This window comes from Lepidochelys kempii, chromosome 11, assembly GCF_965140265.1.
Source record: "Lepidochelys kempii isolate rLepKem1 chromosome 11, rLepKem1.hap2, whole genome shotgun sequence".
Taxonomy (NCBI): domain Eukaryota; kingdom Metazoa; phylum Chordata; order Testudines; family Cheloniidae; genus Lepidochelys; species Lepidochelys kempii.
The window spans coordinates 22,072,450-22,085,269 of record NC_133266.1 but is presented as its reverse complement, the minus strand read 5'-3'; the positions used below and the strand labels follow the sequence as shown (position 1 = coordinate 22,085,269).

Below are 12,820 nucleotides of genomic sequence, written 5' to 3'. Positions count from 1 at the left end.
CCTCCCCACACACACTCTCACCAGGAAAAAAAAGTGAACTATGAGAACACCTATCCTTTCTCACAGCTCAGAGTGCAATGCATGCTGCTCCCTTTTAGCTAAAATGAATTACACAGTGTGCTATCCTAGCAGAACAAAGTCAATGGGAAAGGAGAAGAGGAAATATCAACCCCGCTGACCTGAATCTGAGGTGGGGAGCATGTAAAGCGCTATTCTCAGCTAGAACTCTATCAAAACATTAAAAAGAGATCAAAAAGATTGTGTTGGAAGCTTCCGATTATTACTGGCCCAAAACCAAGAACATTTTTACTGTATGGCCAACAGCTGGATACATTTAACAAAACAGTCTGTAATATGATAGTGTGCACATTTACACCTTACCTTCTCTATCTTTACTATATGGACACAAATGATATGCACAGATTAGTGCAGGAAAAAAAACCCTCTGCACCTAGCTACTTGGGCCAGCTGGTTCCTAGTGTATGTGAAATGATTCATTCTTCAGAAGGATAAGAGAAGATGGCACCCTGCTTTAGCAATTGCTTCCTCAATGGCTGATTAAAACGAATTTATAATCTGATTGGAGACTGCCTGTGTTTCCATTTCATGTCTTTGTGCAATAACCACAAATTCTGTGGAGTGGAGGGGATGATCTACCATTTGTGAACATATCTTGCTTCTCAAATCAATCGCTCTTTGCCTACATGTTATATCCTTGACTAAATGTTATGTTGTTTGATCAAGATATTTTATCCTCTCTGCTGTTATATTGTCTGTTCTTCTCTAACTACCGGCTTCAAGCTTCTAGATGTTTAGATGCTTGGATCTTCCCTATAATATTTTTAAAATATGACTGCAATGTTATTTTTTTTCCAGTTCCTTAAAAAGTCTATTACCAATACACTTTTCAATATCTGAGAGATTCTCCACTCTTTTAACATGTTTCATAACTTGGTTTCACTGACTCCCATTTTCCTCTGGTGTTACAATAGTGATCCTAGATAATGCCTTTCTTCAGTTGTTAGCTAGTGTGGTCTTGACCCTTGATTTTCAACCCAAAATAATATATTTTTTTCTCTTGGGCACTAATGCTCACCCTTCCCTTCTGAACCTAAGCACATGATTAATTTACAAATCCATTGTGTTGTGTTGTCATACTGTCAGTATAACCTCTTGGAAGACTTTCTGGTTCTTTCAGTATTTGTACTTGAAACATTTCTCACTATTCATCTTTGATGGCATTTTGCACTAGAAGATTTAAATGTACCTGTGACTCTTTTTATTCCTCATGTGTTTGGTACCAGGTAGCATACTTTAGAGGTATACAACTATTTTATTGAGCACTTACTGTTGCTTTTCATTGGGGCTAAAGCAGTAAAGGGCACTCAGCAACTTTCAAGAAGTGCTTGGTACTTGCTGGAGCACCTCACTCTTCACAAATGACTCGTTCCTCTGCATAATTTTCAAACCTCTCTCGATATATCTTTATATATACAGTAACTTCTCGCTTAACGTTGTAGTTATGTTCTTGAAAAATGCAACTTTAAGCGAAACGATGTTAAGCGAATCCAATTTCCCCATAAGAATTAATGTAAATAGGGCAGGGGTTAGGTTTCAGGGAAACTTTTTTCTCCAGACAAAAGACATTATATACGTATACAGTATAAGTTTTAAACAATTTTACACAAACAATGTAATACAGGTACACATTTTAAACAATTTTAAACAAATAAACAATTAAATATTTTACTCAGCAATGATTATTGGTTGAGGTGGTGGAGTCAGAGGGTGAAAGAGGGTGGATCGTCTGGCTGCTTCTCTTACTGTTCTTCTCAAAGTGCCACAGAGTTCTCAACCCCCAGATCTGCCCTTCCCACAAACCCCCACCCCTGCCCGCCTCCTCCCGCCCCCTCTCCACACACCCCTTCCTGCCCCTGCTCCACCCCCTCCCCCTGAGAATGCTGCGTCCTTGCTCCCCCTCTCCCCCACAGCCTCCTGAACACCACAAAATAGCTGATTGCTGCGGGTTGGAGGTGCAGGGAGGGAGGGGAGAGGCTGCACGTCGTGTCCTTGCTCCTCCCCCCTCTCTCCCAGAGCCTCCTAAATGCCTCGAAACAGCTGATTGCTGAAGGTGGGAGGCGAGGGAAAGGAGGGGGGAGTTGCTGATCCACAGGGCTGCCGGCGGGCGAGAGGTGCTATGAGGGGTGGAGGGGAGCTGATGTGGGGGCTGTCGGCCCACCGTGGTTCCAAGCCCCCATGGCCAAACAATGTTATAAGCAAACATTGCACAGCTGTAATGAGTTTATTCGCTAATAGATCAGTGACGTAACAATGAAACAACGTTAACCGGGACGACGTTAAGTGAGGAGTTACTGTGTATATCTATATATAAAATTTAGCTTCACTGGAGTATATCTGGATTTAGACCAGGGTAACTGAGGAGAATTTGATTTTCTATAGTTGTTTAAAACTTATCTGAAACACTTAACCTAAACAAAACAAACAAACAAAAAAGCCCTAGGCTGGGACTGTCACAAAAGTAATCTTTCTGGTACTTCTTGGTTCTAGTCTTCTTCATGGCTGATTTATACTACTGCTATCAGTCACAGATGAAACTAGGAAGTGTAGATAAAGCAGCTCTAATTAGTGAACAAGGACAGAACAAGAGGCAGCAGGATGGATAATTGAGACAAAACATTCACTGTGAGAAGTTAAAAGTAATGAAAACAACTATTTGGAGAGCGTATGTAATAACCTTCAGTGGAAATACATAAGGCTGGATACATGTCAGACGTAATTCAATCAGTCCTGCAGAGATAAAGGGGGATGGAATAGATCAACTAGAAGTTCCTTCCAACCTTAAGAGGCTAAAAATACAGTACTATCATTTGAAATTGTCATGCTTCTGCTCTTAAGTGCAGGTTATCAATTTGATCCACATAACTTCAGTAGCAGGTCTAATTGCAGGTCAGAAAGGGCACCCATCACTCTCTCTGATTGGCTCAATTAGGGAGCTGTGATTCTACCATATTTCTGCGACAGCACAATATATGGAGAATAGAGCCACCTTTAAAAATGAGTGTACCTGCACTCACACATAAACACATTTCAGTGGTCCCTTTCTGTTCTTTTGGCTAAAAGAGAGAATAGTGCTACCATTTGAAAGTAAGTATGCTTTCCATGGAATAGTGCTTCAAATCTAGTTGAGCATCGTTATAGAAAAGACTCAGTTTAGACCTTAATTGAAATGAATAGAAATAATCCTCAACGATGTGAGCCAGAAATTGAAGCAGTAGTTCTCAGGAGTAATGGCACTAACTAAGATACTTGTTTCTCCCTAGTTGATATATTTAGCTTGTACAACCCAAATTCAGCCCATCAGTCTATCTTGAGGGTAGGTTTGCTTAGCAAAATATAGGAGGTACAACTGAAATGTTAACACTTAGTGACTGCTAGCCATGCCATAATATTTGAGATACTGAAGTTACCTTCTGTCCTAATTTTAGGGAACAGCTATGTATGTTCAAAAGCATGGTGTGGTAAACATTGTTAAATGATACGTTTTTAACGACAATTACTGTACATGGGGGTTATTCACTATAAAGTATTCTGCTTCTAAAATAAAAATATTTAACTAAATGGGTTGGTGGAATTAGCAAATGGATTGGTTTTTACCTGTAATGTTAAAAGGGAGTAATACTGTGTATGTGAGAGCTTACATCTCAGGCCAAATTCTGCTCACCATGTCCATGTGGGAATTCCCACTGGAATCAGTGGGAATACTTTGATGGGCAGAACTTGGCCTTTGATTTGCTAAGAAGTTGTTGCTGACTTGTAGGAAAGAATATCCATTATTATTAAAGAAATGACATTTTTCAGTTTTATAGTATTTTTTAAAAATATGTCAAGCAGTCATTAAACGGAGCTTTTAAAACTTCAACTGCAGGACCTCTTTTTGGGACATCAGTTTGGAAGCTTTTAAAATTTTTGTGTTCGTTTAAACCAGGGGTGGGCAAACTTTTTGCATTTCTGGGTATGGAAATTGTATGGTGAGCCATGAATGCTCATGAAATTGGGGATTTGGGTGCTAGAGGGGGTGAGGGCTCCAGCTGGGGGTGCAGGCTCTGGGGTGGGGCCAAAAATGAGGACTTCAGGGTGTGGGAGGAGGCTCTGAGCTGGGGCAGGGGGTTAGGGTGCAGGGTGGGGTGGGGTGATGAGCACTCTGACTGGGTCTGTGGGCACTGGGGTGGGGCTGGGGATGACAGGTTGGGGGCGCAGGAGGGTGCTCCTGGATGGAACCGAAGGGTTCGGAGGGTGGGATGGGGATCAGGGCTGGGACAGGGGCTTGGAGTGCTGGAGGGGGTCAGGGGTGCAGACTTCAGGCAGGACTCACCTCAAGCAGCTCTCAGAAGCAGCGGCATGTCTCCCCTCTGGCTCCTATGCAGAGGCATGTCCAGGCGGCTCTGTGTGCTGCCCTGTCCACAGGAACCACCCCTGCAGCTCCCATTGGCCACGGTTCCCGGCCAATAGGACCTTAGGCGTGGCGCTTGGGGCGGGGGCAGCGTGAAGAGCCCCCTGGCTGCCCCTACGCGTAGGAGCCGGAGGAGGCACATGCCACTGCTTCCGGGAGCCACGGCACACTTGGAACGGGGCAAGCTCCCAGCCCTGCTCCCTGGCTGGAACTTGAGGGCCAGATTAATATGTCTGAAGGGCCGAATGCAGCCCCCAGGCCATAGTTTGTCCACCCCAAGTTTAAACGAAAGGTTTCAAGTGATAAGTAGCCACAAGTGTTCCCTTTTCCAAAGTTAATTCCACAATCTGGCAGGAATGAGAACTCAGGGCCTGTCTCACAGCACTCCTCACAAATTTGGACCACACTCCTTGAAGGTGCTTGAACACTTCTTATGAAGTGGAGTGCTCTCTAATCTACCATTATTAATATTGCACACTCCATAATGGGCTATATATGTTGGCTGCACTTCAGGAAAACTTGACTTGAGTGGGACCAATTTAAATGCTGTCCTTAAAAGAGATGTTTTCCTGAACTAGGGCCTTTATCAACAGTAATATTTACTTCTATATTAAATTGACTAATAATAATAATAGTAGTGTTGGTTAAAAAGGTCTCTAGTCAATTTATTCTCATGAATTGCAAATTTCTGACCAATAATGGTTCCCAATATTAAAAAGCTGACATATCCCCTTAATCACCACGCTACAGTATCTGAGACTACAATAATTTCCTGATCTAAGTTTACAACCTGTGGTAACTCAGTTACAGTATTGCTTGGTGGTAACTGTTAGGGTGTGTGCTGAAATGGAGGCCATTTTGGGGTTCAACTAGATTCTGACACCATAAAGCAGCTGTTATCAAACTATAAAAGGTGCACTACAGCAGATGTACAAAGCATTTCCTTTCATAGTTAATGTGTGAGTTTTATTTCCCCCTAAACTAATATGGTGCAAAACACCAAATTAAACATCTACATTGGGGATGTAAATATTTTAAAAGCTAAACTTCTGCCAAATAATGCTTTTATTTACACTGTTCATTTTGAGGAATGGGTCTTCCATAATGAAGATCTGACATTCATGAACAAGGAAAAGTCCCTCTTTCACTCTCTTCTTAAATTATACATTACTTTACTGCAGTATTTTATACCATACGCTGCATACAGTGTGAGTAATATACATATATATATATATATAGACACACAGTGTGTGTATATTTATATGACGTGTGTGTGTGTATAAACACACACAGAGTCTGAGATTCTGTATACCCCACATGACTGTTATAGGCTAAAAAATGCAAATATCCTTACTTCCTCCATGGCCCAGAAGAGCTCTGTTCAGGAAAACATGGTTCTAGTATACTGAAAGGAATTTTGATGTGAATTCATCAAAGTAACACCCCAATACCCCACACTGTGCAGCCATTTTCCCTACAATGCGGCCCCATTTTCCCCACATTTTCCCCACAGTGCAGCCATTTCATGACTGGGAGATTAAAATGTTTTTATTGAGGTATATAAAACACATTAGGCACTGTGGCATGGTATTGCCTCCTTTTGACAAAAATATGGGGAGAACTAATACAGAATTGCTAATAGATCTTCTTTGTACTACACTCTGTCAGGATCAATGGACTCTGTTATTATTGACTCTTCAGTGGGTGGACACTTTCACAACTTGGTGCTCTAAGTAACAGAACAGAAGAAATGGACAAAAACAACTCAAAAGCTCTATCAGCACTGTAATCATAGACCAACCCACATCAGTTCTGTGGGGGTGGATGGGTGTGTGTGTGATGTGTTCAGAGCAAATATAGAAGTGGGGGGTGTCTCTTTTTGGTTTGGGGTAGATCAGAGCTGTAGTTTCCCAAAGTGTTCTGTAGAAAAATGGCTGATTACAGGAATCTGGCTTGTCTTTTTTTTTTTTTTCTTCTTCTTTTTCCACCTGCTGAACTGTATTTCGATAATGCTAAAAATACATACATGGCAAATATTACAGTTCTATGTAAGTATCTGTTTTAGTTGTTGCAGTGATGTTACTCTATTTCCAAGAGAGTGAGGAAGTTGGTAGAATGATGAATGGTAGAAAAGCTGTGTCCACAAGACAAGTTCTCTGTTAAGTGGGCCACACTAACACTATGAAAGGTTGAGAATTCCTAAATTGAGAACACCTAAATTGGAGCTTGATCCAAAGCTCACTGAAGTCAGTGGGAAACATTACAGTGACTTAAGCGGGAATAGGATCAGACACTTACAGTAACCTGGTGGCGTTGTTGTTCTTAATGGAAGCATTATTGCGTACAAGAGTAGGCATAGTGTGACCTTAACTATGAACAACCAGAAAGTTTATTAGTAGCCTATCAGGGTTCATGTTCCTCATGACTGTGGAATTTATATTCGAACAAATGGGGATGTACTTAATTATTAAGCTTTTACAATACTGACATCCATACCTAATTGTGGATTAATCTCAGGGCATGCTGACTCTGTTTAATAAATCTCAGCAGAAGGTAGCTCTGAATGGCTATGACAATGCTATCAAGAAAATGACAGATTGCAAGGCTTTTTGTACTGTACAGAATATTGCATTTAATATGTGTGAGAGCATTGATGCTAGTCAATAATTAACATTATTTGGTTCATAAATATCTCAAAGAGCTTTACATAGAAAGAGAGCTATACTTTTCCTCATTTTGCAAGTGAGGAAACTGAGGCAAATAGGTGACATGGGTTAACCAAAGTCACAGAGCAAGCCACTAGCAGAAGATCTTCTGAGTCTGAGTCTAGGGCCCTGTCCCACACACAGATAACACACACAAAAATAATTCTAGTAATGTTTTACTGTTGCAGTTAAAAGCAGAATTCTGTTGTGTTCTTAGGTTGCTAATTGAGGAAATATTTTTTCTGATTTTAATTGTATAGCTTGCTGGTATTTCCTGAATTTCAGTCTTTTGATTAAATTTTTTAGTTAAAATTTGTTTTTTCAGTAGGGGAAAAATCTGAGTTGTTGACCAATAATTTAATTTTTAAAATCAGAGTGCTTTAACCAGCTATAGTGTTGATCACAACGCTTGGCAGCTCAAATTTGCTCATGTCTGTCATAGAGTCTGAGGCACTGAGTGCCCTCAACTCCTGCTTAAATCAGTGGGAATTGAGGGTGTTCAACATTTCACAAGAATGCTCAGCACCTTGCAGAATTGAATTCTATATTTCTCTTTCAGAATAACACCTCTGGTAGTGAGAACATAATATAAGAGAAAGGTATTCCTCTTAACTTCATAAATAATCCAAGAAACCTGATTCTGGCCTATCTAGAATGTTTTAGTAATCTATTTGCCTTGTTACATAATATTTCTTTCTATATTATTTTCCCAAATAATTTTTAAATCATAACCAGAAGTAGATATTATTCTTATTGGGGGAATATCAGGTAGAAGAATAAACACCATTAAAAAATGGAAGAAATTGACCTGTTCTTCATGGAACATACAGTGCATAAAATGCCCAACCCTGCAGTCCATCTTTATGCAACCAGTCCTTATTGAAGTGAGTAGTCCCATTAACTTCAGTGGGACCAATCAGAATAAGGGTTGCAGGTTTGGATCCCAAAGTAATAGTACCTGATGTTTTCTTTCTTTCTTTCTTTCTTTCTTTCTTTCTTTCTTTCTTTCTTTCTTTCTTTCTTTCTTTCTATTACAAAAAATAGTGAACGGTTTTATCGAGAAAGTTTTTTTTTCCCTTAAGGATCACACTATAGAACATATTTGTAGTGTTACGGTACATCAGAGTAGTGTATATTCTGCTGTCAGAGACATATTTGACATTACAAACCACATGCTTGAACTTTCTCATAACTGATTTTATATTTTACTTCATCTACAGTTATTTTAAAATGTAGAAAATTGATAGCATTTCACACAGGCAGCTAAATGGCACCAATATATCAATACAGATTTTTATTTTTTAATGAGACAGCATGTGTATATTTATATGGATTGAATTAGTACATGTAGCATTGTTCAGTTATTGATGTTCTTTAATCATAATTATCTTTACATTTTGTTAATAAGTTTACTGTTAAACTTTAACATGTAATATATTTGCACAGTGATTACTACTTGTTGTTCAGCTTGGAAAAGAGTTGACTTTCGGGGGTGGGGGGGATATGATAGAGGTCTAAAAAATCATGAATGGTGTGGAGACAGTGAATAAGGTAATGTTCTTTACTGCTTCACATAACAGAAGAACCGGGGTCACCCAATGAAATTAATGGACAGCAGGATTAAAACAAATCTAAGGAAGTCCTTCACACAGTGCATAGTCAACCTGTGGAACTTGATGCCAGGGGATGTTGTGAGACCCAAAAATATAACTGAGTTCAAAAAAGAATAAGATAAGTTCATAGAGGATAGGTCCATCAGTGGGTGTTAGCCAACTTGGCCAGGCCACAACCCCATGCTCTGGATATCCCTAAACTGCCAGAAGCTGGGAGTGGATGACAGGGCATGGATCATTTGATAATTCCCCTATTCAGTTCATTCTCTCTGAAGCATCCGGCATTGGCCACAGTTGGAAAACAGGATACTGTGCTCGAGTAATTATTGGTCTGACCCAGTATGGCTGTTCTTATGTTTGTGCATAATCCAATCAATTCAGTTGCTTGTATCTGATATTCTTTACATGTCTGTTGATTAAATTGTGTCCCAAAGATACCGTCATTGTGAGGGCTCCCCCAGGAGCACCCAATTTCTTTCAAGAAATACAATCCTACCCCACTTTCCCTTGGCTTTAGGGATGAAGTGATTTTCTGCTGGTCTACATGAGAAGCCAACTATAACCCCCTGGAACCCACTCTACTCTGCTTGCCAGGACACTGGGGAACAGACAAGGCTCTGCCCTGTCCCCCCATCACTTATTTCCAGCAGGGAGTAAGCAGGCACACAGGCCTCTTCAACCCCACCTGCCTGTACCCAGGGAGCTCATGTAGCTCCTATTTATATCTGTAAATGTTAATGAAGTGCAACGAGTGCCTTAGTAAACAGCCTTTAAAACTTTCTGCTTGTAAGTTTTATTGTTAAGTTAGAAAAGCTCACCTAATAAAACCAGCATTGCCATTGAGAGATTGGTGCATGAGACGTATTGAGGGAGCAGTTTATATATATATATTGTCAGCTAGAAGTGTCAAGTATGAAAGTACTATAAATCTATTGATATATGAGCAACAAAATTGCACCATAGGCTATCGCTGCAGGACCTGATTTTTTCATAGAATGATCCACAACTTTTATAAGGTGACACTTTAAATACTTTCTTGTGATGCTATAGAGCAATCACATCGCATATAGTTTTGTAACAGGTATTTAATGCTTCTTACTTTGCTAATAGTATTTAAGAAAGCAAAGCTTCTGGAATTTTAGGAAGAAAATAAGAAATAATAAGTAAGAGTAACTGAGATGTTGTTCTGTCAGCCATGGGGCTTATCCTGGAATCTGTCCCTACTCTCATTGAAGCATGGGCTCTGTAACTGTATTCTGTATTGCAATTGAATCTGCATAGGTGGACCCCAGTACTCACCCGGAGTACCACTGACTCAATTTTTACAATTAAATTACAACTGTTTGTTATGCCTAGCTAATACGACATGCATTACTTCAATGGGACTCTGGAACCATTTGCAGACTCGGAGCCAATGTTTATTAAAGTGACCTAGATACTATAATTTCCCTGCTGTAATATTAACAAAAAAATGCATTCTATAAAATGTATTGTCATTTAAAGTTAACAAAAGTATAGCAGCCATGTTATGCAGTATCAAATTTGATCTGAATGGAATGCTACATCTAAATCTGCTAATGAGATTCCTCTCTGTAGCTAGGCAAGTGATATTATATTTATGAAGGAGTGATGGCTTAGATATGTCTTTCCTTTAATTCTCTCTTCTTTCTTAATCACTAAATTCAGTATAAAGGATATACTACGGTCATTCACCCCAGGTCCCCCATCTAATTTCTCTGTAGATTAGTAAGCATTTGCTTTATATTGGAATAACAAACATATGTGTTTATGTGTATAAGATTTGATTCTTTCATATGATTATATAAATCTTCTCTTCTGTTGCACAAAACAAAACCGTCATATTTGTCATTAACATTGAATTATATAATCAGGCACTTGCATCTGCTATGAAACCTGTTCATCATTATTTCATGTCATTTTAACTGGAATCTTTCTGAGAGAAATTTACTGACTTCAGGCTTATCATTCATGACCATGAAAATATAGTACAGGTGGGTATGAACGCCTCCTTCCTATAGATTTTAGTATACATGATATATGACATAAATATTTAAATATTAATAATATGCTGAAAGGATTTTCTTTAAAGTGTTCAACTCTTTCAGGCTCTGTTATGTATACATCAGAACTACTCACTACTCTTCCAATGGACTTAGTTCAAAGAGATGGTTTTTTACAAGGGATTAAGGAATCAGGGTTCCTGGGCTCTTTTCCTAACTGACATTGACTCACCCTGTGACCTTGGTCAAGTTGTTCAGTGGTTCTGTCTCAGAGCTAGTATGAGATCTCATTAATTAATGACTTCGAAGTTCCTCAGATGAAAGGCATTATCAACAAAAAGCAGACTTGCCAAGTGTTGCACATATCATGTGGCACCTATTCATTTCACAGGTCTGTGAAGGATGCAGGCATCTCAGGGGAAAAATCACACATCTGAGAGACAGAGAGACCCTTTCCACTACACAATACCTTCGAGCCTTGGGGAATATGCACAGAGCTGCAATCTGGGAGACCTTGGGTTGGAGTCTCAGCACCTCCACTGACTGCTGTTAATATTTCTGTGCACTTCACATCCCTGAGGGCCTCACACCTCTCCCTTAAGGAAGATAACTACTATTCTATTATGGATGTAAATGTAATTTTAGCTTTTTTGTGTTATGTCTGAATCTGAATTACTGTAACACTATGGAACAATTTTGAGTTGGATAGATATATCTGATGACTTCTAAAACTGCTAATGACTATAATTTAAATTGGGGGTGAAAGGGGAAAAGAAGAAATTTCCTCCAGAGAATCATTATGAAATCATGAGATCTTTCCTGGAAAGAAATGGTACATTACTAAAAGATTTGTCAAATTATTGGATTTAGTTGCATGGTTAGGAGTTGATTATGTAATATTCTCTGGTAAAGGGAGCAGGGTTGGCAGTTAACCATAGTAGAGTTGGAAGTTGACCCAGCGTGTGGTTTGGTAGAAGGTCAGTCTGGTAATTACAACCTCTCTAATATGGTCTAGTCATTCTTTCTCCATGTAGAGTATTTGACTAATACCGGCAGTTACTATAATTGCAGACTTTTTAAAAATTCATTTTATTTCTCTTTATTGTAAGACATTATACCTGATAATTTTAGAGCACTGGAACAATGACTTTGAACATACTTATGGTATTATGCAATTATGTTTTCTCTCTTTTGCAGTTACTTTTTTAAAAAGATCAGCATGCAGTTATTTTTAGTTAAATTGACAATAAAGAAATGCAACAGACATGCTGCTGTGTCCCTAAAATGTTTTTTTCATCTCCAAAAGTCATTAGTGTTTCTAGTACATGCTTTTCCTTGTTTAGAAAAAATTAGTTCTGTAAAAATCTATCTGGAAATATGAAAAGGAAATATCTTTATAATGTTTTTATGGAGATAAAAGGTGCTGAATTAGAGAAATCAATGACACAGAAGGATAATAAAAAGATGTACCAATTTTATCTAAATTAATTATCCTCTATCATTATTTATAATGGTTAAAAACCTCAGCATGTAGAAACTCATAGAAATACCACATCTGTTCAGAGGAGCACTATATCTTGTGAATTATATTGTAACTTAACATAGCCTAATACATATATTCAGCTTCCAACAGACAGAGTGAATATAGTATATTAAATGTAAATTATTTGTCTTAAGGGAAGATGAGACAATCCAGCAGGAACGTGTAGTGTTTTTAACTCAGTGACATCACAGAAGATGGTGGAATTTTGCAGAAAGTTGTAGAGGTAGCAAGCCATTGAATGGGATTGAAGGCTATTTAAGGTGCCGGTAGGCTTGTTTCCAGTCCTAGTCTTGTTGTTCATCCTTGACACTCGTTTGGAGGAAGCTGGGGGACTTTGTTTCACAGGCATTTCTGTTGCATCTTAGCATGATCCGGAAAAAGTAAAGACTCTTTGTAGGCCCTATACTTCTCTCCATTATGCATTTTTGAGTGGGAGCAAGTATGTGTGAATGTATGCAGAATGAATC

The 12,820-nt window shown here is 39.0% G+C and overlaps 1 protein-coding gene across 11 annotated transcripts in view; it reads left to right on the top strand.

Annotated features, from left to right (window-relative positions):
- LRP1B (LDL receptor related protein 1B) overlaps positions 1–12,820 on the top strand; it is a 1,327,274-nt gene that overhangs the window by 229,675 nt on the left and 1,084,779 nt on the right. The gene's annotated exons all lie outside the window — the stretch shown is intronic.